Source organism: Canis lupus, chromosome 19 (genome assembly GCF_003254725.2).
Source record: "Canis lupus dingo isolate Sandy chromosome 19, ASM325472v2, whole genome shotgun sequence".
Classification (NCBI taxonomy): domain Eukaryota; kingdom Metazoa; phylum Chordata; class Mammalia; order Carnivora; family Canidae; genus Canis; species Canis lupus.
Window position 1 is genome coordinate 37,454,681 of NC_064261.1, and position 23,846 is coordinate 37,478,526.

General features: G+C 40.3%; 1 protein-coding gene across 2 annotated transcripts in view; it reads right to left on the reverse strand.

Moving 5' to 3' along the window:
• The window catches only part of NCKAP5 (NCK associated protein 5), a 960,379-nt gene extending 949,492 nt beyond the window's left edge, over positions 1–10,887 (reverse strand). The window contains exon 1 of one of the 2 annotated variants that reach the window (XM_049097384.1): positions 10,591–10,887. The gene's annotated coding sequence lies outside the window, so the exon portion shown is untranslated. The remainder of the gene's footprint in view (positions 1–10,590) is intronic. The other variant, XM_049097386.1, reaches the window with a different exon arrangement.
• Positions 10,888–23,846: the final 12,959 nt, after the last annotated feature.

Genomic DNA, 23,846 nt, shown 5'->3' on the forward strand with positions numbered 1-23,846 from the left:
TGGTTTGTGTCCACCTCAATTCTGGGGAGGGTGATCACCACTGCTTACTTACTGCTACCATCCCCAGGCTTTCCTCTACCTACACCTTGACAGGGCCACCAACAAGCTGTTTCAGAAATAATGATACTATCACATCTTTGTTCTTCTTAAAGCCCTTGCTCATTTCCCATAGCCAACAGTATAGAACTGTTCCTGGATGAAGATGTATTTGTCAGTGCAAGGGAATAAAACACATTTAAGACTGTGATTGCTTGATTCACAATTTTAAAACATTTGACTTGTGGCATACGGACGTCTATTTGCACTCTTGTCTATTGCTCAGAAATGAGTAAGGTGAACCTAACTCAGAGGAGTCCAGTAACTCTGATTTTCCCCTTAGCATATTTTATAAATAACAGATTTATTGAGATATAAATCACATACAGTAAAATTATCTTTTTCAAATAAAGAGCACAATTCAATATTTCCTAGTATATCCATGGACATGTGCAAACATCATCAATATCTAATTCCAGAATATCTTATTACCCTCCCCCCAAAATGCCGGGTTCCAGAATATTTTATTACCCTAAAAAGAAACGCCATGTTAATTACCAATCACTCCCCAATCTCTCTTTTTCCTAGCCCCTAACAACCACTAGTCTAATTTCTATATGTATTTGCCTATTTTGGACATTTCAGATAAAATGGAATTATATAATATGTGGCCTTTGGTGTCTATCTTCATTTGTGTAGCATAATGTTTTCAAGGTACATCCACATTTAGTATGTATCAGTATTTAATTCCTTTATATGGCTTGATATTATTCCATTATATGGATATACCACATTTGTTTATCCATTTATCAGTTGGTAGACATTGGGTTTGTTCCACTTTTTGGTAATTATGCATAATGCTGCTAAGAACACTCATGTACACATTTTTGTATGAACACATGCTTACAATTCTCTTGGGTATATACTTATGAGAGGAATTGCTGGGTCAAACAGGAAATCAATTTTTAGCACTTTGAGAAACGGCCAAATCTTTTCTAAAATGGCAGTACCATTTTACATTCCCTACCCGCAATATATGAAAGTTTTAATTTCTCCACATCCTTGCCAACATTTACTATTGTTTATTTTTTCTAATTACAGTCATCCTAGTAGGTATGAAGTGGTATCTTATTTGGTTTTGCTTTGTGTTTGCTCTAGTGACTAATGATGCTAAGCAAATTTTCATTAGTTGTTTATCTTCTTAGGAGAAATGACTTGAATCTTTTTCACATTTTTCAAATGAGTTACTTTTCTTCTTGTGAGTGAGTGGCAGGAGTTCTTTATATATTCTGGTTGAGTAATATTCCATTCTATGGAATACAAGTTTCTTCTCAGATATATGCTTTGCAGATACATTCTCCCATTGTGTGGGTTGTCTTTTCACTTTTTTGAAGATGTCCTTTGAAGTACAGAAGCTTTTAATTTTTATGAAGTCCCATTTAACTTTTTTTTTTTTTTTTGCTTTTGTCATTTGCTTTTGGTGTAATATCTGAGAAAACCGCCTAATCCAAGATCAAAAAGATTTACTCCTATGTTTTCAAGAGGTTTTTATAGTTTTAGCTCTTACATTTATCTAGGTCTGTGATTCATTTTGAGTTAATTTTTGTATAAGGTCTGAGTTCAGGGTCCAACTTCATTCTTTTACATGTGGATATCTATCTGTTCCAAAGCCCTTATGTTAAAAAGACTGTTCATTTCCACTGAATTGCCTTAGCACACTTTTCAAAAATCAACTGGCCATAAATAGGAGGGTATATTTCTCAGTTCTATTCCACTGATATATAGATCTAGTCTTATGCTAGTGATAACACTCTTTTTTATTATGGTTGCTTTTAAAATCAGGAATTAGGGGGTACCTAATTCTGAATGGCTCAGTCGGTTAAGCTTCTGACTCTTGATTTCTTTTTTCTTTTTTTTTTTTTGACTCTTGATTTCAACTTAGGTCATGATCTCAGGATTGTGAGATCGAGCCCCATGTTGGGCTCCAAGCTCAGCATGGAGTCTTACTTGAGTTTCTTTCCCTCTGCCCCTCCCCCAGCTCATGCACTTGCCCTCTCTCTTGCTCTCTCTCAAATAAATAAATCCTTAAAAAAAATAAATAAATCAAGAATTAGAAGTTTCAACTTTGCTTTTCTTTTCAAAATTGTCTGTACTATCCTGGGTCACTTGCATTTTCATATAAATCCTAATATTAGCTTGTCAGTTTCTGAAAAAAAAATCAGCTTGAATTTTGATGATTGTGTTGAATCTGTAGATAAATTTCAGATAATATTGCTATCTTAACAATATTAAGTCTTCCAATGTGCATGCATAGGGTATCTTTCTATTTATTTAGGTCCTTTATAATTTCATTCAACAGTAGTTTTCAGTGTACAAGGCTTGAACATCTTTTTTTTTTAATTTCTTCCTAAATATTATATTCTTTCAGATGCACTTAAATTGCATTATTTTTCTTAATTTCAGTTTTGAACTATTCATTGCTGTTATATACACATACAATTGATTTCTGAATATTGATTTTGTATCCTATAACTCTGCTGAATTCATTTATTACCTCTTTTTTTTAGTGGATTCCTTAGGATCCTCTCTGTACAAAACCATGTCAACAAATAGAGATAGGTTTTCCTCTTCATCTCAAACTTGGCATCTTTTCTTTCTTTTTCTTGTCTAATTGTTCTGGCTAAAACTACCATACAATGTTGGAGAGAAGTGGGAAGAGCTGACATCTTATCTTTTTCCTGATTTTAGGGGGAAAGGTTTTTTATTGTCAAATGCAATGTTAGCTATAAGTTTTTTGTAAATGCTCTTTATCAGGTTGAGGGGATTCTCTTCTACTCCTAGTTTATATAAAGTTTTCATCATCAATTTTTTATTCTATCAATGTGTTATTATATTACATTGATTATTTTTCATGTGCATAACTAGTCTTACATCCCTGGGATAAATCATCTTACTTAGGCCAGTGTATAATCCTTTTTATATATTGTTGATTTGTTTTACTAGTATTTTGTTGAAGACTATAGTATTTATATCCATAAGGCATGTTTTTCTGTAGGTTTTGTTTCTTGTATCTTTCTCTGATTTTGGTATCAGAGTAACACTGGCCTCATACAATGAGCTGAGAAATGCTTCATTCTTCCAAAACTCTCTTTTGGAAGAATTTGTGAAAGATTAGTATTAATTTTTCTTTAGATATTTGAATGAATTCATCAAGTAGCTACCTTGCTTGGGCCTTTTCTTTGTGCTATGTTTGTTGATTACTAATTCAATATTTTTAATTCATAAAAGTCTATTCATATTTTCTATTTGTTTTTTAGTCAATTTCAAGAATTTTGAATATGAATTTTGTGTCTATGAATTTGTCTATTTCAACTACGTTGTCTAATATAACAATATACTTGGTTTAATACCTACTTTATTTCAGTATTATACATAAACTTTGCTTGATTATAGCTCTATTAACTACTTTGTCCTTTTGTTATCATACACATTACAAATTCATCCACATAGTTTTATGAAAAAAACTTACAGCTTTGTCTTATAGGCATCTTTTAAATCAGGCAGAAGATAAAAAGAGTTACAAACAAAAACACAATTGCCATGTCTTTTATATTTTACTAATGTTCTTTATTTCTTTATGTGGGTTCAAATTAGTATCTAGTGTTTTTTCATTTTAGCCAGGCGATCTTCCTTTAGTATTTCATGTAGGAAAATTCTGTTAGGGGTGAATTCTATCCGTTTTCTTCATCTGGTAAGGTCCTCATTCCTCCTTCATTTTTAAAGAATAGTCTTGCTGGGTATAAAATTCCTGGTTGATGATTTTTCTTTCAGTATTTTGAATATGTCATCCCATAGCTTTTGTACTTCATGGTTTCTCCCATCTAAGTCCTAACCAGGCTCCACCTTGCTTAGCTTCTGAGATCAGATGAGATAGGGCACGTTCAACTTCATGGTCTGATGAGAAATTGGCTGTTAATATTAATGAGACAAATATATACACTTCTGTCTTGCTGCTTTCCAGATTTTTTTTATTTTTGGCAATATGATTATGATGTATCTCAATGGATTTCTTTGATTGAACCCAACTTGGAATCCATTGAGCTGCTTAGAGGTGTAGATTCATGTTTTACAATATATGTGGGAAATTTTCAAGCCTTATTTCTTTAAGTACTCTTTCTGTCCCTTCCTATCTCTCTTTTCCTTCTCATTCTCCCATTATGTTGATACACTTGATAGGCGTACCACTAGTCTCTGAATTTCTACTTACTTTTTTCATTCTCTTTTTCTTTCTGTTCATACATTGAATAATCTCATTTGATATGTCTTTAAGTTTTCTCATTCTTTTGCCTACTCAAATTTGCTACTGAATTGCACTAGTGAATCTTTCATTTTAGTTATTGTACTTTTTCAGCTCCAAAATTTCTACTTGGTTTTTCCCATGATTTATCTTTATTAATATTCTTCTGTTTGCTGAAACATTCTTCTTATATTTTATTACTTAAGTCATGATTTCCTTTAGTTCTTTGAACATATTTATGGACAAACATCTTTGTCCAATGAGTCCAATGTCTGGGCTTCCTCAGACATAGTTTCTATTGACTACCTTCCCCACCCCTCACCACCACCCCCGCCCCATCTATGGAACTTTTTTTTTTTTTTTTTTTTGCTTTTCTTTTTGTCTCATAAACTTTTTGGAAGGTTGGACATTTAAAATAATATAACTCAGGAGTGCCTGGCTGGCTCAGTTTGTTAAGTGTCTGCCTTTGGTTGGGATCATGAATCCAAGGTGCTGGGATTGAGCCCCACATTGGGTTCCCTGTTTGATGGGCAGCCTGCTTCTCCCTCTCCACCACTGGTGTGCACTCTCTCTCTCTCTCGCTCTATCTCTCTCTCTAATACATAAAATGTTTTAAAAATAAATAAATAAAAGAATATAATACATCAACACTGGAGATCAGATATCTCTCTGACCACTGTTTGTTGTTTCTGTTTGTTATTGTTGAAATTATTGTTGCTATTTGTTTAGGGACTTTTCTAATCCTATTCTGTAAGATCCATATTCTTTTTAATGCATGATAAGCTTAATGGTCAGCTAATAGATGGGCATATTTTTTTCTTTTAAGATGCCTCAACAAAAAATCTCTTCCAGGCTTTGCTGAAGAGATTTCTGTGTATGGTGAGCCATATCTTCACTTTGCCAGCTATTTACAACTCTTTATAGCTTTCACTCCTTGTTTGTGCAGAGCCAGAAGAGCAACCATAGGTGAGAGACTAGGGCCTTTGTAGGTCTTTCCCAAGAATAAGTACACCTCTACACATGTGCATGTCTTTTATATTCCCAGGGAGATATGTGAGTTTTTCAAAGCCCCGATGGACATCACATTTTCCAATTGTTAATTTAATTTTTTTTAATTTTCATCCTTTTTGCCCCAACTCTTATTCCTGCTTGAAGCAGCTGCAATGTTAAACAACTGCTTTGATTGTTTTTGACAAGTGTCCCTGGAGAAAGGTTTTCTGCACTGAATGAGTTCTGAACCAGTTCAAATAATGACAAGACCTAGAAGTGGGAGTTCCTAGAGAGCCAACAGACAGGTCAAATCATGACAACTCCCTAGGAATAAGTCTCTTTGTGGAACTCCAAATAGATTTTGACCACTCCAGTGGCTTCTAGGCTACTGTTTTTCAGAACTACCATGGATGGCAAAACTGCTCATTTTTAAAGCTCTGTCAAAGCTGGAAAGATGGGAATGAGAATGTGGCAAGTTAAATGACAGAGCTCGTGTTCTTACTGAAAGTCAGGTATTTTTTTTCTCCTGAATAAGTGCTCCTTGGATTGTTGCAAGCCTTTGTTTAATTTCCCAAGTTCTACAAATGTTGATTCAATCATTTTTGTTCATGTTCGCCTTGCTTTTATTAAGTAGTAGAATTTCAGAGGTATTTACTACACCATTCCAGAAATACTTCTCTTTCTCCTTAGCATTTTACAGCTACCAAAGTCAAGACTTTATGTGTTTTATCTCATCATATACATCGTTATCAAGTAATCTTTGTTGAGTACTCCAACCCTGGTCAGAGCCTCTTTTTTCAGAGGTATCTTTGAATCCTTTAAAATTTTTAAGTGTAACCATAATTTTCAACTTGTTTTCTGCCATCAAAGGACAAGTACAACTGCTACCAAATGTTAATGTGTTTAATAGAGATAAAATAAAGTAGAAGTTTAACCAAATAGAACACAAAAATTTGAAATTTTTAATCAAACATATAGTATGAGGCTGGAGGGTTGTGCCTTATAAATGATAGATTCTGTCCTTTAGAACTTTTTGTCCTTAAGAGCAATGTTTGATACCTTTAATCACTGTGGATCTAGACCTTTCCTACCCCTTTACATGCTCATTTATAGACACATAAATTCATTGTTGATAATCAGCAATGTTAGCAATGATGACCAAGGACCTGTACTGATGGCTAGATTTCACCTTACTAAGACATAAAGCTGATAATGCAATAGATTGAGCTGATGATTAAATAATTAACCTATTAATTAATAGATGCACTAGGATAGAAACAAAACTGGAAGGTCTTAGGTGAAGGAACAACAACCAGAAAAATGTTATAACTACATGCTATAGTAGTTATAACATGGGTTATAACTACATGTTAATAGTACAAACTTAGGTTTTAGAAAGTTGTGGAATTGAATCTGGCTCCACCATTCATCAGTTCTGTGACTTGAGGAAGTCACTTTACCACACAAAGCCTCTGATTCTTCTCTGTAAATGAAATAACACCGACTTTATCAGGCTATTTTGCAGATTGAGCGAGTCAATGAATTTATAGCACTTACTGTAGTATATATCTAATCCCTTAGCAAATGATAATACTAGGAAGCAACCAGAATATTCCCATCCCTAAACAGATTGGCTCACTGCAGCTATATGAGTATGTTTCCATTTTGAAAAACAAGGTATGGTTCAAAAGTGAGAGTACTTACTGCCTGTGGGTAGTCTCCTGTCTCTCACCATAGAGACATGCCCCAAGCTGATTCATATCCATTAATCTCTCTCATGTATGCCCCATGCTACCCTCCTATAAACCACAGACTTCCAGGAAACATGCCATTCATTCACTCATGCCTCTATTCTCGTGGTCAACATTTATTGGGCATGTTACACATGCCGGGCACTAGTCTTGGCATTAGTATATGGTGATGAGCAAGCAGACAAGATTCCTGCCCTCATGGGCAGTAACTTCAAATAGGGGATGGGGGTAGATTCTGGTGACTCCAATAGAGTAGTAGAGACTAAAAAACCTAAGGCGGTATTACTTGACACTTTGATAGCTTAAGTTCTTCCACGATCCAGATTTCACCCAGGAGAACCTCCCCACACACATCAGTGGGATTTTAAATTCTGAGTGAAGATCATGAGATAGATGTTTCTACTATTCCTGTCAGAGGCTTATTATGCAGTCTCTTTAGCAAGGAGTATCCTGTCCTAGCTTCATATGATTCAAGAAACAGAGATTCTCACTTTGGTAGAAGAGATGATGGTGTGACCCTAGAGCTGGCAGGGGTGGCATCAGCTTCCCAATTCCAAACTTTGTACAGTGACAAACACACAGTGGCAAATTCTGTTGTGTCATTCTGAGCATTAGCTCAGAAGCTCTGTCTGCCTCCCAACTCCTACAAGATTGTATATGTCCCCTAAAACCAGTATGAAATCCCTTCCTCCTTAAACCAGCTGCAAGGGATTACATTATCTGTTACTGACTTCAGAGCACTACAGGGAAATAAATCGTAGAAAGATAAATAAATAAACAAGGCACACATTCCCTGTAAGAAGTGCTCTAAAAGAAGGGTGATGTAAGAAGAGGAAAGGTTTTTCCGAGGGAGTGGCCCCAATGTCTCCTTGAGCAAGTTAACTGAAACAGAGACCTAAGGAAGGGAAGGGCTAAGAGAAGAAGACAGGGAAAGAGATTTCCAGATCAAGCAAACATCAGGAGCAGAGGCCCAGATTCGGAAAAGAATTCCTTGTATTCCATCCTCAGCAAGAACAGCAGTGTGACTGGAAGTTGAGAACAAATGGTACAAGATGAGACTAGAAACCTAAGCAGATTCTATAGCTGCTCAGAGTGTGACCAGCAGCAGACTGGGCCACAACTATTTGCTGAGGATCCATAATGAGATTAGCCCAAAATATAAGAGTAAATGTTAGAAAATTTGTACCAATTTGATATTGTCAGAGCAGTCGAGCAACACTTCTATCACATTTAATAAAGCTATCAGTCAAGAACACACTGGAAATTTAAACAAAAACAAAAAACTGGTCCTTCACCACAGAGAGTTTGAGAAGCACTGTTCTCCATGTCTTACCTCTCAAATTTACCTGCGAAGGGCCAGGTAGTATATGTCTCAGGCTTTGGTGGGCTGTAGGGACTCTATTGCAACTACCCACCCTTGCCGTGGTAGCACAAAAGTGGCCACAGGCAGTATGTAAATATAGAGGCATGGCTGTGTTGCAATAAAACTTTATTTATAAAAATACAGCATAGGCAGATTTTGGCCTGTCATGCGGTCGTTTATCAACCCTGTTCTAGGCCACAGTAAGGAGACTGTTGTACCCGATAAAGCCATAAATACAGCCGCTTAACCATTGTATGTTAATTATGCTTTGATTTAAAAAAAAAAAAAACCCTTCCTGCTTAATTGAGATCATCCCTCACTCTTGATCCTTTCCCATCATGCCTGCAAGTATTTGTAAAGTCTTTGCTTCCATGACTCTAAGTCAGAAACAAATCTTGGGGCTCCTCCTAGCTCCAAATCAGCATTCTCCTCATGGTGACCCTGAAAATGAAGTCTCTGTTTAAGGGCAGGGTCCCCTTTTGTCTATTACCTGCATCCTCAAGGAATGAAGATGACAAGTTTCACCCTGTGTTGTCCTGATGAGCCAACCTACGGCCCCAAGGGGTCACAGCCTTACATTCTCCAGGACCTGGTCAAACCTAGGTCCACGTTGCTCTCTGAGTCATTAGGCCACCTCAGAGCCAATTTCCTGCAGCATACTACCCCATTTTTCTTCTGTACAAAGTTAGATTTCTAAGTCCCAATGTACTTCTGTGGCCACTGCCCATCTCTGGCTCTTTTGGTATGTCTGAAATGGTTGTGTTGGACAAGCGGCCCACCACATGTGTAGCCTTGTTTTCCTCTGGGCTCAGACACTGCCACAGGCAGGAAAGCTTTCTGCATTCACACATGTCTCCATTTACACAGCACCCACTTCATAAACAACGCCCAACCCCCGTACAGTAGAAGGCGTTATTCTCTCCCCCACCTGGAGCATAGACCGCTGTATGAGGAGGTGCACTCCTTCCAGTAGGTCTCACACACAGAGGGTATAGAGCGGACGCAGTTCTCGCTGAAATCTCTTTTATTTAAGATTTCTTTCACTGACTCATGACAAACTTAACGGGTTAAAAAAAAAAAAAAAAAAACTCTGCTGTTGCAAATTTCCTTAAAATATCCCTTCTGGGCCTACCACCGTTTATCTTGGCAGCAGGTAGCTTGGAGAGTTTTGGAAAGTCTCAGCTTGGCATAGCCTCAGAGCTACTGGCACATTAAAGATTAATAAAGCGCATTTAACTGAGCTCAGGACGCTGCAACGTGATCCTTCACCGTGAAATGTGCAAGATTCTTTGTTTGCAATGAACAAAACTGGAGCCAAAAAGGGCCTCCCGTGTCGAGCTAAGATAGGAAACAATCAGGAACTTTATGTGGCCTTCCCTGTAAATTGATGGGTAGGAATCAACGCCCCTGCTCAGCCACACTCTCGTACTTAGTTCTCAGGAATTTAAGATGGGCATCCGAGGACGGTGCACACACCTGGGCATCGAGTGAGCTGCAGAACCACCGACAGTCCTAGGGCGGCCGCCGCCTTAAGAGTGCACGAGACGGCTGCCTGCAAACAAAACTCCTAATCGAGCAGGTTCTCCAATCAAAGTCCAGATCAAGCAAAGCACTTGGAGAACGTTTTGGACACGGCTTTGGTAAAACGGAAGGCTTTGCGCCCGAGGGGGTATTAACCTGGGGAAGAAGCAAACGCCCCTCGCCTGCAGAGTGCGGGGCCGGCCGCGGAAGGACCGGGCGCCGAGTTGGATGGAAAAGGAAAAACTAAAGCAGCCCGTGCATCCGGAGGGTCGGTGCGCGAGAGGCCGCCCTCCGCTCTGCACCTCGGGACACCTGGACCCCCGCCACAAATGACTGGGATGGATCTGCGGGGGCAGACGCTGAAAAAACGTGTCCCTCGGGGTCGTGCAGGGCGGGGGGGGGGGGCACGTGCTGGCAACGCCGCGCGCCTGTTTGCGCAGCGCGAGCCCCGGTGCGCGGGGACCCGGCGGCGACCCCCGCGCAGCGCAGCGCAGCCCGAGCCCCAGCCCCAGCCCAGCCCAGCCCGAGCCCGCGGGGCGCCCCGCCGCTCCGAGCTCCGCGCGCACGCCGGCACCGGGGGGGGGGGGGGGGTGGAAAAAAAAAGGAAGAGAACAAGAAAATTCTGTCCTTACCGAGGAGGCATAGGAGGCAGGGGCGGTGAGTGTTTCACGTTAGCTCACCCGGGGCTTTTTCGCTTTCATTCGGTCAGGGCTCTAACCGCTTAGTGATGCGAGGCCCCGGGGGTGCTCGGATCCTCCTTCGAGAGTTTTGATCCCTGGCCTCCCCAGCCCGGGTCTCACAAACACCGCTGTGTTCTGTCAATATTTGCATGCAGCACCACGTCGGGCAGCCGGCCAACCCCCGCAGTTTCAAGAGGCAAGGGGGGAAAACTGACACCCTAACCAACAGGCTGCCCTCTTTTGTGTCTTCCGAGGTGGCGCTCCAAGTGTCATCTTGGATTCCTACGGGAGCTAAAGCGACCCTCTTTTTTTTTTTTTTTTTTTTCTTTTTTGGTGACTTTCTCCACTGCACAACCCCCCACCCCACCCCACCCCCAAACGCCAGGCCCGGCTGCCCGAGCTGGGCTCCGCAAAGTTTGTGTTTTTGTCTCCCTGCCCCGAAGTTCTCCGCACAACCAACCGCCCGGCTTGCCTCTCCACCAGCTGCACTTTAAATGTATTTTAATTGGCTGGAATGTCGAAAGAATCCATTTGGCAGTCGTTTGCATGTGAAGCACGCCCAGGGCAGCTGAAAGAGGCCCCAGAAGCGGCCGATTACTTCATCAAAAGCTGCAGCTTGAATGCCATTGACTCCTACATAACTACAGTGAACTCGATTCTATAGGCAAGAAGGAGTAATTAATAATTTGCTGAGAAAATTCTTCATTCATCTAAGAGCCAAAAACGCAAAGGGGAGAAAAAAAAATCCCTGCAGACACAACAGTTCTTATGAAAGGCTTGATTTATAGCCTCCAGTTCTCCTCTTCACAAACATTGACTTTGTATAGCATTACAGGAGGGGGTATAATGTATAATTCGGTTTGCCTGAAAAGTTAATTTAACTAATTTTCCTTTTGAATGATCCCCTGAGATCCATCGTTCTAGTACCTATTTATACATTAGCCATATGCTACAATAAATATTGTCAATACTTGTGGCATTTCCTCATTCCCTGTATTTCTCTTGGTTGGTCGCAATAATTAGTTTGTGGCCTCTGCTGGATCCACTCACAAATAAATTCACTCTGAGTCAAAGTGGATAATCATCACTACGCAGAATTTACGAGACATATTCAAGTTTAAAACACTCAAAAACAAATGTCAGTTTAAACAGATTCTAAAAAAAAAAAAAAAAAAAAAAAAAATAAACAGATTCTAATCGGTGTGTGGGGGCACATATACACACTCATAGATATACATATATCCAAAAAATAATAAAATATATAAAATCACAAAGAAATGCAATAGCTTTTAAGTGGGGCTTTACCAATATTTTGCTGAGAAGCCTTTCCGATAGAATAGGTAAACTGGGTTTACAGATTTAGGAACCCTGGGAAGTGTATTTTGAAGAAACATCCTAGGTGACCCTGATCTCTACCCCTCATTAAGAACCCCTGGTTCAGAGTCAGAATATCTAGGAGGATCTTGGCACTTTAAGGACATCTCTCACTGGAAAGTATGAGCCAGAGAACATTGTCAAATCTGTTCTAATGCCTTTTCCTCACTTCAATAAAATTGTGGCTCTTAACAAGACAGTACAAGAGAAAGAATGGTGTACGCAAGTTGCTTGGGTGGATTTGTTGAATGGCTCAGAGACTTCAAAACAGCACCCAAAGCGAATGGGCTTCATTTGCAGAAAGGCAAAAGAGCAGAAGATTGGGAGAAAGGGTGAGGGCCAGTTCCATGGACACACAACCTAGATGGTCACACAGAGCGCCCCCCTCAGAAAGGAACTGCTCTTGAATTAATGCTGTGCTGGCACCATCTTGAAACTCTTGAAACTCCTGACTGTTGAGCCAGGAGCCCAGCATTTTCATTTTGCATTGGATCCAACAAATTATGCCGCTGGTCTTGACAGAGATAGTATAAATCTATCCATTTTCAACACATGGTTGGGATTGGCAAGCGCTGGGAAGACCATACTGAGGGTATAGGTAACGCGCTGCTTTTCTTCACGCCCAACATTCTACTTTAGATTTTGGAGCCACTGAGAGGATTGAAGAGGGTGACTTAGGAAGAAGAATCTCTCCAGCAAACACAGAGGGTGAGAGTGATATGGCAGGTTCTGACTGGTTTGCCCTGAACTGATGGTTGGTTCACTGCTTGCTATATGACCACACTTCATCTTACTGTTTCAGAGCGAACTTTTTCTTTCTCCTACAGCCAGTCCCCACCTGTCATTCTATGAGCAGAAAGCTCCATGTATAACTGTAATCCACCTTTAAATTATTCTAGAGTCTTGATTCATGGTTTGACAAAATTAAATTCAGGATTAAAGGATCAAAGGCACTCTTTGCTCACTACTGGGAGGTCCAGTGGCTCACAAGTTACTGGAGTTCCATGGAATGGAGACCCATGGGTCGTCTTATGCTCCCAAAGGCATTCTCTGAGACCAACCCTAACACCTGAATTTTCGCCTGCCTTGGCCTTAAGAGAAACTATACAAAGAAAATTTTTTTTTCTTCTAGAAAAGAAGTTGGTCTCAGATGCCAAAATGTTGCTGGCATCCTGTATGTGTTAGCTGGACTCTTAATGTGCTCTGATACTGATACTTAGCAAATAAAATAGATTTGCATTCTAGAAATAGAATTTACAGCTTAGCTGTTCCAAACTATTATTTTTTAAAAAGGATAACCACAGCAAGAAATGATTAATGTCTTCCCAGAAAGTCAATAAAACAAACCTGTCCAGGTTGCACACTTCCTTTTTGCTACTTATGTTCCCATGTTGGACTACCCAAGCGGTTCCCCCATTCTGACTTACCCACTGACTATTAGATATTCTCCTCCTTTCATGCCTCCAGATTTATTTCAATTGCCCAAGGCCCAACTCCTTGTCTTACCCCTGATAAACCACTTTCATGCACAGCACTGAGCGTGCTGCACCTATAAAGACATCTGATTTTACACAAGATACATGGCCTAGCCATGATAGAACAAGGCCACCTAGGAATTCTTGGATCTTCTGAGAAAAATTCTTTTCGGCCACTTAGAGAACTTTATTACATATTCTGGTAGAGGCAGGTTTGAAAGCTCGCAGTGTCTAAGAAATAGCAAAGTGGTCCTGTTTTAACTCCCTGCCAGAGCTTATCAGCCTATGCAGCAATAGAAAACAGAGATTCCTCAGAATATAGCTGGTCAATATGGGGGCATGTAGAGGCTCATGATGAGTCATGTTCACAAAGCAAGAAACCATGCCCTGGGATGCAGAATAATCTATTAGAATGATCTGGTAGGTTCTAGAAGTCATAGAAATGTCAAGGATAAGAGCCAGGAAGGCAGAGGGAAAGATTCTGAGTATGAATGGGAAGGTCTTAGTACTACTGAGAAACAAACCAAATGCCTAATGTGCCACTTTCTTGCACTGACCCTGACAGGGCCCCAACTTCCTCATGTGTCCATGGGTAGCACTGAGACAGCTACCCACAGGTACACTGACTATACCTGCCATTCAAGATTAGAATGTGCACGCTTGTCACACTCTTCAATCATGGAGACACTGAAGCCATGGAAGCAGGGACAGCACTCAAAACCCACATCACAAACCTAGGTCAGCCAGGCAGTAGGTCAGAATCCAAGAAGACAGATGAAGCAACAAAGTCCTAGTTTCTGGCAAACCAGAAGACTCACACAAGGCAGATAGCCAAATCACTGAAAAAAAAGCCAAATCCCAGGCTTCTTGGTTCTTCAGGAAATAAAGAAGCAAATTAAGACAAACAGCAAGTGGGTTAAGATACTGTTTTTTAAAAGATGACCGTAAAGGGTTTCTGCTTGGAGAAGCCGGAACCTTGTGTTAAACATGGCCAGCCTGTGGCTTGGGGATGTTCACCAGGAAGTAGAAAACCCAGGAGGAAAAGTCAACACAAAACATTTGATCTGTTAAATTCAGTCAAACTGGAATTAATGGAGCTCATGCTGAACGAAAGGTCCTTCTCAGGACCACAGGGCTGAGTGAGAAATCGACCTAGCATGGGGTTATACCATACTATGTTAGGGCTGCCATAACAAAGTACCACAGACTGGGAGGCTCACACAACAGCAAGTTATTTTCTTACAATTCTGGAGGCTAGAAGTCCAAGATCAAGGTGTCATCAGGGTTGATTTCTTCTGTTTTACAGATGGACATCTTCTCCCTGTGTCTGTAAGTGGTCTTTCCTGTGTGTCCTAATCTCTTCTTCTTATAAGGATACAAGTGATATTAGATTAGGGTCTACCCCCCCAAAAAAAAAAAAAGATTAGGGTCTACCCTAAAGACCTCATTTTAACTTCTCTCTTTAAAGATTAGGTACCTAAGTACAGTCACATTCTGAGTTACTGGGGGTTAGGACTTCAATATATGAATTGGAGGCAGGAGGGTACAATTCAATCTATAACAGGTGCCTTGGAGGCCTCTTCTCATTTACTCCAGAGCCACTTTACTATTGACCATTCACAGATGGGAAAATTTGAGCACAGAGAGATTAAGAAATCTGTTGGAGGACACAGAGCAGAGCCAATATGTTTCTAGAGCTCTAGTTCTTGACCCAACACCTAGCTATCTTTCCAGAAGCCAAGTTTTTTGATATATTTGATTAACATAATTCCCAAAACACTTGGTACCCAGGACCTATAACTCATATCCCATGAGTTCCCAAAGCTTGGCCATCATAAGTCCAATTCATTGAGCATTTATTGAGCATCTATGAAATAGGCCAAACTTCTCTGCTGGCTAGTAATTTTTCCTAAGAGGTAACAACAGTAGTCATAGGGTAAGTGACTAAATTTTGGAGAAAGATGAGACCTAAGGACCCAGGATTAATGCTTTAATGTCTACCATGGAGTGTCCTATGGTGAGGAAGGGAGGCTGACAGCTACGGGGGATCCCTGAGATTGATGTTCAGCTTTCAGAAGCCAGAAAAACCACATCTCAGCTCCTAGAAGTGACAATTACCTCCCAGAAGCTAGAACTTAGAATCCCACAAGAAGCCCTGGGCAAACTGATGATCACATGTGAGGAACAAAGAGAAGGGAAAGAGGAGAGAAAAGAAGGCAGAAAAGAACGGAGGAAAATATGGTAGGAAACATGGGACGGGCACCTGTTATGTGGCGGTTATGATGCTGACACTACTTACATTGCCTCTTTTAATCCTCACAAAATCCTCGGAAGGAAATTGCACTTATCTTTATTTTAAAGATCCATAAACTCAGACTTGGATGTGTTAAAACTTTTGCTCACATTGTCACAGTGAGAAATTGGCAGAGCCAAGATTTAAACCCAGTGTTATTTATGTTTTCCTTAAACCACTCTGCCTGCGAACTCTAAAGTGAAGCAACAAGAAGCAAGCAGGGAGCTCATGCTAACAGTCAATGGGACTGTGTGGGATGAGGCAGAGCCTCTCATGGGGAACAAGTCCAGTTACCTACAGAGGTCAAAGCCCCTGCGTGTGAAACCATGACATTGATTGCAGAAAAGATTGGCTGCTTGAGACAGTGCACAGTAGCGTGAACTGAAGTGAGAAAGGTCGGAGAGGCTGTGTGCTGATGGATAGGGCTAGCACAGGGCTAGTTCTCTGATAACCAGATAAAGGGGGCTTATTGATGGGGATCACTTACTTTATGCAAATGATTCTGCCCCGTGTATTTATTCCTTTGTTGTGTCGGGGTTTGCCTTGATAAAATATATCAGCTCCAACCACCAGGGAAAATAAATCTTGCTGGCCATTCAGAAACCAGACTCCAGATTCAGAGCTGGATGAGACAACCTTTTAGTGGAATCAGTGGTCTGAGGAGCACCAGGGAATTCGGATGATGTTTATTCAGTGAACAGATAACAATTTATAGCCAGGAGAGAAACAGAGACGGAATCAGACAGGAGAGAAAAACACCCTGACTTGTATTTGTATTCAATGGGTGCCGTTTAAAGCACCAATATTTAAAGAGCTGTCAGAAAATGAGGGGTGAATCAATGACTCACCAATATTTTGGTGAGCCACAGATGGTGGACCGAATATGACAGCAGGTGCTGGAAACAAATGTATAACTCCAACTTCCGTTTTATCTTGACCATCGAAGAAGTCATCAAAATAGTGAATGAGAAATAAAATTTTAAAAAAAGAGAAATAAAATAATTGCTATGGGGTTTAGAAATGCATTTTTGGTAAGTGAGTCTTCCTAACTTTTGTCACATGTAAAGTCATGACATGATCTTATATCCTTTAGGGTTTCATTCGCTGGCTACTTGAGAAGACAATTCAATGGCATGTTTGAGAGCCACCCATGCATAGTCCTTTCTATATAGCGGATCTTGTTCCAAGTGCCCCACAAAGAATAGCTTTCTGAAGGTAGGTGCTGTCATTACTCCCATTCTACAGGCGGAATAACTGAGGCTCAGTTAGTTGTCTTCACTCACAATGACATAAACACGAGAGCTGTGATTCAAGCCAGGAAATCTGGCTCCTCACCACTGCCTATCCTGCCTCTCCTGGCAACACATGGTCCTGGGCTGTAGGAATTGAGCACATGTGTACAGAGCCCCAGCTTCATCTGGCTTCGCTTTAGTGGCCTGCCTGTTCTTCTACTACCTTCTCCAACAGACAGGGGTGTCTTCTCACCTCCACATAGGTCTATACAGGTGCCCAGTTTGACAGAGGTATCTTAAACTTGTTTTTTTTTTTTTTTTTTTTTTTTTTTCTGCCCAGGAAGATGTTTTGCTAAAGCATTCTGTGCAAACTGAATTTTTTTGGTCAAGGCTCAGTACCTTCAAAAACAAATTGGTGTTTGTTACCTTGGAATTATAGATTTTCTCATGGACATTTCTCCTCTAGGGAACCTACCTTGACTGTTCTCTATCATGTTAATCCTCTCCAGGGACCAGAGCTTGGGTAGCAGTAGCAGAGGAGGAGGAAGAAAGAAGTGACGGACTCTGTGCCTGAACTTGTCTTTCTTTTTAATTCTTTTCAAGAATTTATTTATTTATTCATGAGAGACACAGAGAGAGAGGCAGAGACATAGAGGAAGAAGCAGGCTCCCTGCAAGGAGCCCGATGCGGGACTAGATCCCAGAACCCATGATCACACCCTGAGCCAAGGGCAGACGCTCAAACCCTGAGCCACCCAGGCATCTCCAGGGGCCTGAACTTGTCTTAAGGCTTATTTTCAGGTTAACCAGCCGCCCACCTCATCTCTGTGCTATATACTTCTTTCTCACAAAAAAACAGAAACTCCTTCTATCCAAGTGGAGACAACAGGTCTCAACGAGAAAGGTGTCTGTCCTCACAATCAGACCTACCTAGGGTCTGCCTCTGTCTGCTCTGCCTTTACTAACTTTGTCACTTTGGAAAGGTGGCTTAACCGCCTTAGCCTTAGAGTCTCCATCTCTAAGGAGACGTTAATATGACTTTTTAAAAAGTACTTGGATCATACAATATGAAAATGTCTGGTTTCTTGGTGGTCCTTGGTTTATGTGAATTTCTCTTTTCTTTTTTCCTCCATTGTCATGTCTGGACTAAAGCTACTGAACATGAAGACAACCGGGGCATTCTTTCTCATAGACCTCTCCTCAAGTACTCTGGACTTGAAGACATTTTAGCCATGCACTGAGCCTCCTACTGGCATTATCTTACCTGCATAAGCAGAATCAGTTGCTAAGAAAAGCCTTATATGGTAAATACCTATAATGGTAAACAATATCACCAAACTATTCTGTAGGGCTTCTGAACTCAGAGTGACTGAATTCTAATTACATGTGGGAGAATCCAGAAAGCACATGAGCCCTCAAAGCAGTTTGCTCACTAGATTTACCCAGTGTAATGAATCTTTAAATGACTTAATGATGCGAGTACATATCATTATTTGGTAGCTTTAATGATGGTTTCAAAGAGAAATGTTATCCTATTTTTTTAAGCAGCAAATAATAATAATAATAATAATAATAATAATAATACTTCCCATAAGTATGGTTGCACTTGAAAAAGTTATCTTTCAAAGTCACCATATTTTAAGAGCATTTTTCTTATCATGCCACTTGACCATTTTTCAATGTCTTCCCTCCATTCTACTTTTGTCCCCTCCATTAAATTATAGGAAAGGCTGGGGCATCGGGGGTGGTTCAGTAGGTTAAGCATCTGCCTTTGACTCAGGTCATGATCTTGAGGTCCTGGGATTGAGTCCTACAACCAGCTTCCTGCTCAGTGGGGAGCCTTTTTGTCTCTCTTCCTCTGACCTCCACTCTTGCTCTCTCTCTCTCTTGCTCTCTATCCCAAATAAATACAAATGAAATCTAATTTTTTTTTAATCTTTAAAAAATTAAATTAAAATCTTTAAAAAAATTACAGGAGAGGCATTTAGGAAAAGCAGACTGGAGAACATCATGACAACAAAGAAAAAAATTTTTAATGTAAGTGCAGTAAAACTAGAACTAATTTTTGCCTACATACATATGATAAGTTTAGGAAATATCAGTTCCACATGCAACAAAGATGCCTAGAAGAGGTCAATAATGTAATTATTTATTTACTGTTTTAAATCAAAAAATGGCTTGAATCTTAAATGGATAGAAGGTAAAATTTCTAACAGACATCAAGTAGAGATAGTTGGCAAGATGTATGGCAAAATTATGATATATGGGAACAACAACAACAAAAGAAAACTATATATAGAGAAAATCGGTAAATAACCAAAGGGAAGCTTAAGATCAAAATAGTGAGATGATAGTTAGAGGATCCTCTTCTAGGTTTGAGTTCCTTTGAAAGATCATTAATCCAAATGAGTACTTGTAAGAAACTTTTTATTTGGTATTGAAAGAACACCTTGGTGATAAACAATGAGAAGATAAGAAAAAAAGACTTTTGTCCTGATCAGTATAGAGTTCCTAGTTCAGTTAACTTGTGTAAAAATTATACCCACTTAGGAAAAATGCAAGATTGAAATATTAAAGTACCTGTGCTCTGAATGCCAGATGAAGCAGTGTGAGTTCATTTTAAAGCTACAACTGTATAAGAGGGTTCCCTTTTCTCCACATCCTCTCCAACATTTATGGTTTCCTGCCTTATTAATGTTCCCCATTCTCACTGGTGTGAGGTGGTATCTCATTGTGGTTTTTATTTGTATATCCCTGATGGCAAGTGATGCGGAGCATTTTCTCCTGTGCATTTTGGCCATGTCTGTGTCTTCCTCTGTGAGATTTCTGTTCATGTCTTTTGCCCATTTCATGATTGGATTGTTTTTTCTTTGGTGTTGAGTTTAATAAGTTCTTAATAGATCTTGAAAAACTAGCCCTTTATCTGATACATTGTTGGTGGGAATGTGAACTGGTGCAGCCACTCTGGAAAACTGTGTGGTGGTTCCTCAAAGAGTTAAACATAGACCTGCCCTACGACCCAGCAATTGCACTGCTGGGGATTTACCCCAAAGATGCAGATGCAAGGAAACTCTGGACACCTGCGCCCCGATGTTTCTAGCAGCAATGTCCACAATAGCCAAACTGTGGAAGGAGCCTCGGTGTCCATCGACAGATGAACGGATAAAGAAGCTGTGGTCTATGTATACAATGGAATGTTCCTCAGCCATTAGAAACGACAAATACCCACCATTTGCTTCAACGTGGATGGAACTGGAGGGTATTATGCTGAGTGAAATAAGTCAATTGGAGAAGGACAAACATTATATGTTCTCATTCATTGGGGGAATATAGATAATAGTGAAAGGGAATGAATAGAAGGGAAGGGAGAAGAAATGTGTGGAAATATCAGAAGGGAGACAGAACATAAAGACTCCTCCTAACTCTGGGAAACGAACTAGGGGTGGTGGAAGGGGAGGAGGGCGGGGGGTGGGGGTGAATGGGTGCCGGGCACTGAGGGGGGCACTTGATGGGATGAGCACTGGGTGTTATTCTGTATGTTGGCAAATTGAACACCAATAAAAAATAAATTTATTATTAAAAAAAAAAGCTACAACTGTAATCTCAATTCCATGCCATGTTCCAAGTTTATATAATCCATCCTCAGGCTATCTTTGGTTTTCTTGTTTTCTTATCCCAATCTACCCATTTGCTCATTTGTCCTCCAGTCCTGTTCTACATATTCTTACTGTAACATTTTGGGCATGTTCTTCAAACACATACAACACACATCCCATACGTGTTCCCATATCTACCTGTGCCCCAGGTAATTCTCATTTCTTGACTGAATCTTCCAAAGCCCAAAGTTAAGTCCTATTTCCTCAGAGATGTTTCCATTCCCAGTCACCCCAGCCCACAGCAAAATAGGGACTGCTCTCTCTTTGTCTGTGGTAAGTGACAAATAATATTAAAGTACGCCTTATGCTGGGATTTTCTCATGAATACATTTCATCTGTCCATTTACAATTGGTTGTAAGCTCTTTGTGCCAGGAGTGTTGCGATGTAGCTCTTTGATCCCTGATTTCTGTTTCTTGCACCAAGAAGGTAGTCAACAGCACTCTGCTGACCAGAGATTGGTACCCTTTCTGGTATCAGCAGGCAGCTTTAAAACTCTTCCAACAAGGGCAGCCCTGGTGGCCCAGTGGTTTAGCGCTGCCTTCAGCCCTGAGCATGATCTTGGAGACCCAGATCGAGTCCCACGTCAGGCTCCCTGCATGGAGCCTGTTTCTCCCTCTGCCTGTGTCTCTTCCCCCCCTCCCCCGCCGCTCTGTGTGTGTGTGTGTGTGAGTGTGTGTGTGTGTGTCTCATGAATAAGTAAATAAAATCCTTCAAAAAAAAAAAAAAGTATGCCCCCTTTAAAAAAAAAAAAAACTCTTCCAACAAAAAGAAATAGAAAGTTCACTTAAGATGATTTGCCTGGGTTAGTCCAATGAGTCTATGCCAAGGAGGCAACCATGAAATATGCGACTGTGATAGGCATTCAAAGACCCAAAAGACGATTGGTTCATTCATGCTATGGAGCTGGCAGCCTGAAATCAGTATGCTGGGCTCCCCTGCTTGATAACTGTGTGATGTTGGGCAAGTTCTGTGCCTTGGTTTCCTCATTTATAAAATGGTGATTATAACAGTTATAGCCTACAATTATAGAGTGTCCCTTAAGCATTTTGCAAAGAATTCATTTTAAAAAATTCATTTAATTCTCATAATGACACTCTAAGGTAAGTCCAACTAGTATTATTTCTATTTTTGAGATTAGGAAACTGAGGCACAGAGAGGATAAATTTCTTGCCTACAGTCACAGAAACGAGAAGGGCCAGAGCCAGAATTTTAATCTAGGTAGGGTAACTGCAGACCCCATGTTCTTAACTACTATGCTGAACTGCCTATCATGAAAAGTAATATATGCTATCAGTACAGTTTAACAAGGACAAAGAATCTATGTAAGTTACTGGGGACTGTAAGGGAAAGATACAGTTTGGCATTTTTCTAATATGACTACTTTATATATCCAAATATTTCCACATAGGGCACATTAACTTCTTTGTCAAAGCAAGAATTAGGCTGTTGGAAGGATAAAATGAGATGGTCCTGTTAAGTAGTCAGCATAGAGCCTGGCGGCTGGCGTGAACTCATGGATGTGGAGCCACTACAATTATTACTAGAATGATGGTGATCGTTGAGGAGGAGTTCAGACACCAATGATGTCACTGCTGGCTCCTCCTTGGCCTGTCACCTCTCTGCTTTACTCTGCCCAAATCTCTGGTTGGAATCAAGGACAAATGGATGGGTTGAAAAGTTATCCCTTAAGAAGGAAGGGGAGGAGCAAAGAGGCACCACCCATGGCTTGATGCACACCTCACCTTCACCTTGGTAGATCTAAGATCTAAACGTGTCCTCCACATGTAGACCAATTGGATTTTTTTTTCTCCTAAATGTCTTGTACTTTTCCAATTTCAACTAATTTTTCAGCCCGTACCCTCCAGTACAAACTTTCTCCCAAATCTACTGGTATTTGCCAATTCTTCTAAACACCTTGAAATTTTACCATTGCTACAAAGCCTTCCCTTCTCCTGCTAAATGAATCAATGCATTCATCCAGCTATCCATTTTATCAACAATAAGACCTATTGTACTGGGTGGCAGGCACTCTGTGAGGAACTGGGAGTGATAAAAACCAGAGAGCCTCTCAAGGGGGCAAGAAGATCAATGATTACGATGCTATGCATGTAACTTGAACAATATCACTCCTCTCTTTTGAATTTCATATCCTCTTCTTTGCATTCTTGTGGCTCAGCATATTCTGTCTACCATTATTTATGCCCCTCTTTTGCACCCTGAGGTGTAAGGTACTGAGGTGTAAGCTGACTGAGGCCAAGGTACATGCCTATTGATCCATGGATCATTGGGAAAACCTCAAGTTCGAAGTCTCCCTAAATTGCATTGAACTCTGAATTCTGTTGTGCTGTAGGTTCTAACAATACTCCATTTATAAGAACAATTCTGGGGAGTTAATCATGAGTTGAAAAAAAAAAAAGACATGTTTCTTCATTGTATTCCAGGGTTCCTTAAAAGGCAACACCCAATCAACCCTTGGCCACACTCAGACACTGAGTGAGAAGCTGGGAGATTTAGAGCGTCAGCTGCTCAAAAGCCATTGTTGCGGCAACATGCAATCCAGCAATGACATATGGTTCTTTATTACTCGGCCTAACAGCCCTGAGCAATTGTATCTGCCAAAGGGGGAATATTCACTTCAGAATTTTGGATGTAAATATTCAGTCCCTTGTGCTTTTCATGTCATTGCTAATGGTATATAAAGAATGATCCAAGAGAAGTATAAATAATCATTTGGCTCTACAATGAAAATAGCAGTTCTGACTGTAACCAGCCAAAAATGAAATAGTGCAAACTTCAAACTCAAATCAGGAGGTTATCATCTGTATCTACCTCAGAAAGGAATTCTTATTGTCAGAGTACAGAATGAATTTCTTAAAAAGAGGAAAGCACTAGCCCATTTTTGCAACCCTATCTCCGCTAACAAAATGAGCAGACCCCAAATTACAAGTGGATCATATTTTTAAAGGTCTTTTGTAAGTTGAATGAGTAGAACCCCATTTCCAACATGACCATATAACAGTGGTCCAGGTTCCAGAAATAAATTTGCCATAAGGGACTTGAACATCTTTGAAAGTGTTTCAATGGGGAAGTGAGATTTCAGTTCCAATCGCAAAACACAGGATGGGAGGATAATCTGCACAGATTGATTTGGCTGCTCGGAATAGATAAACAGGTGTTC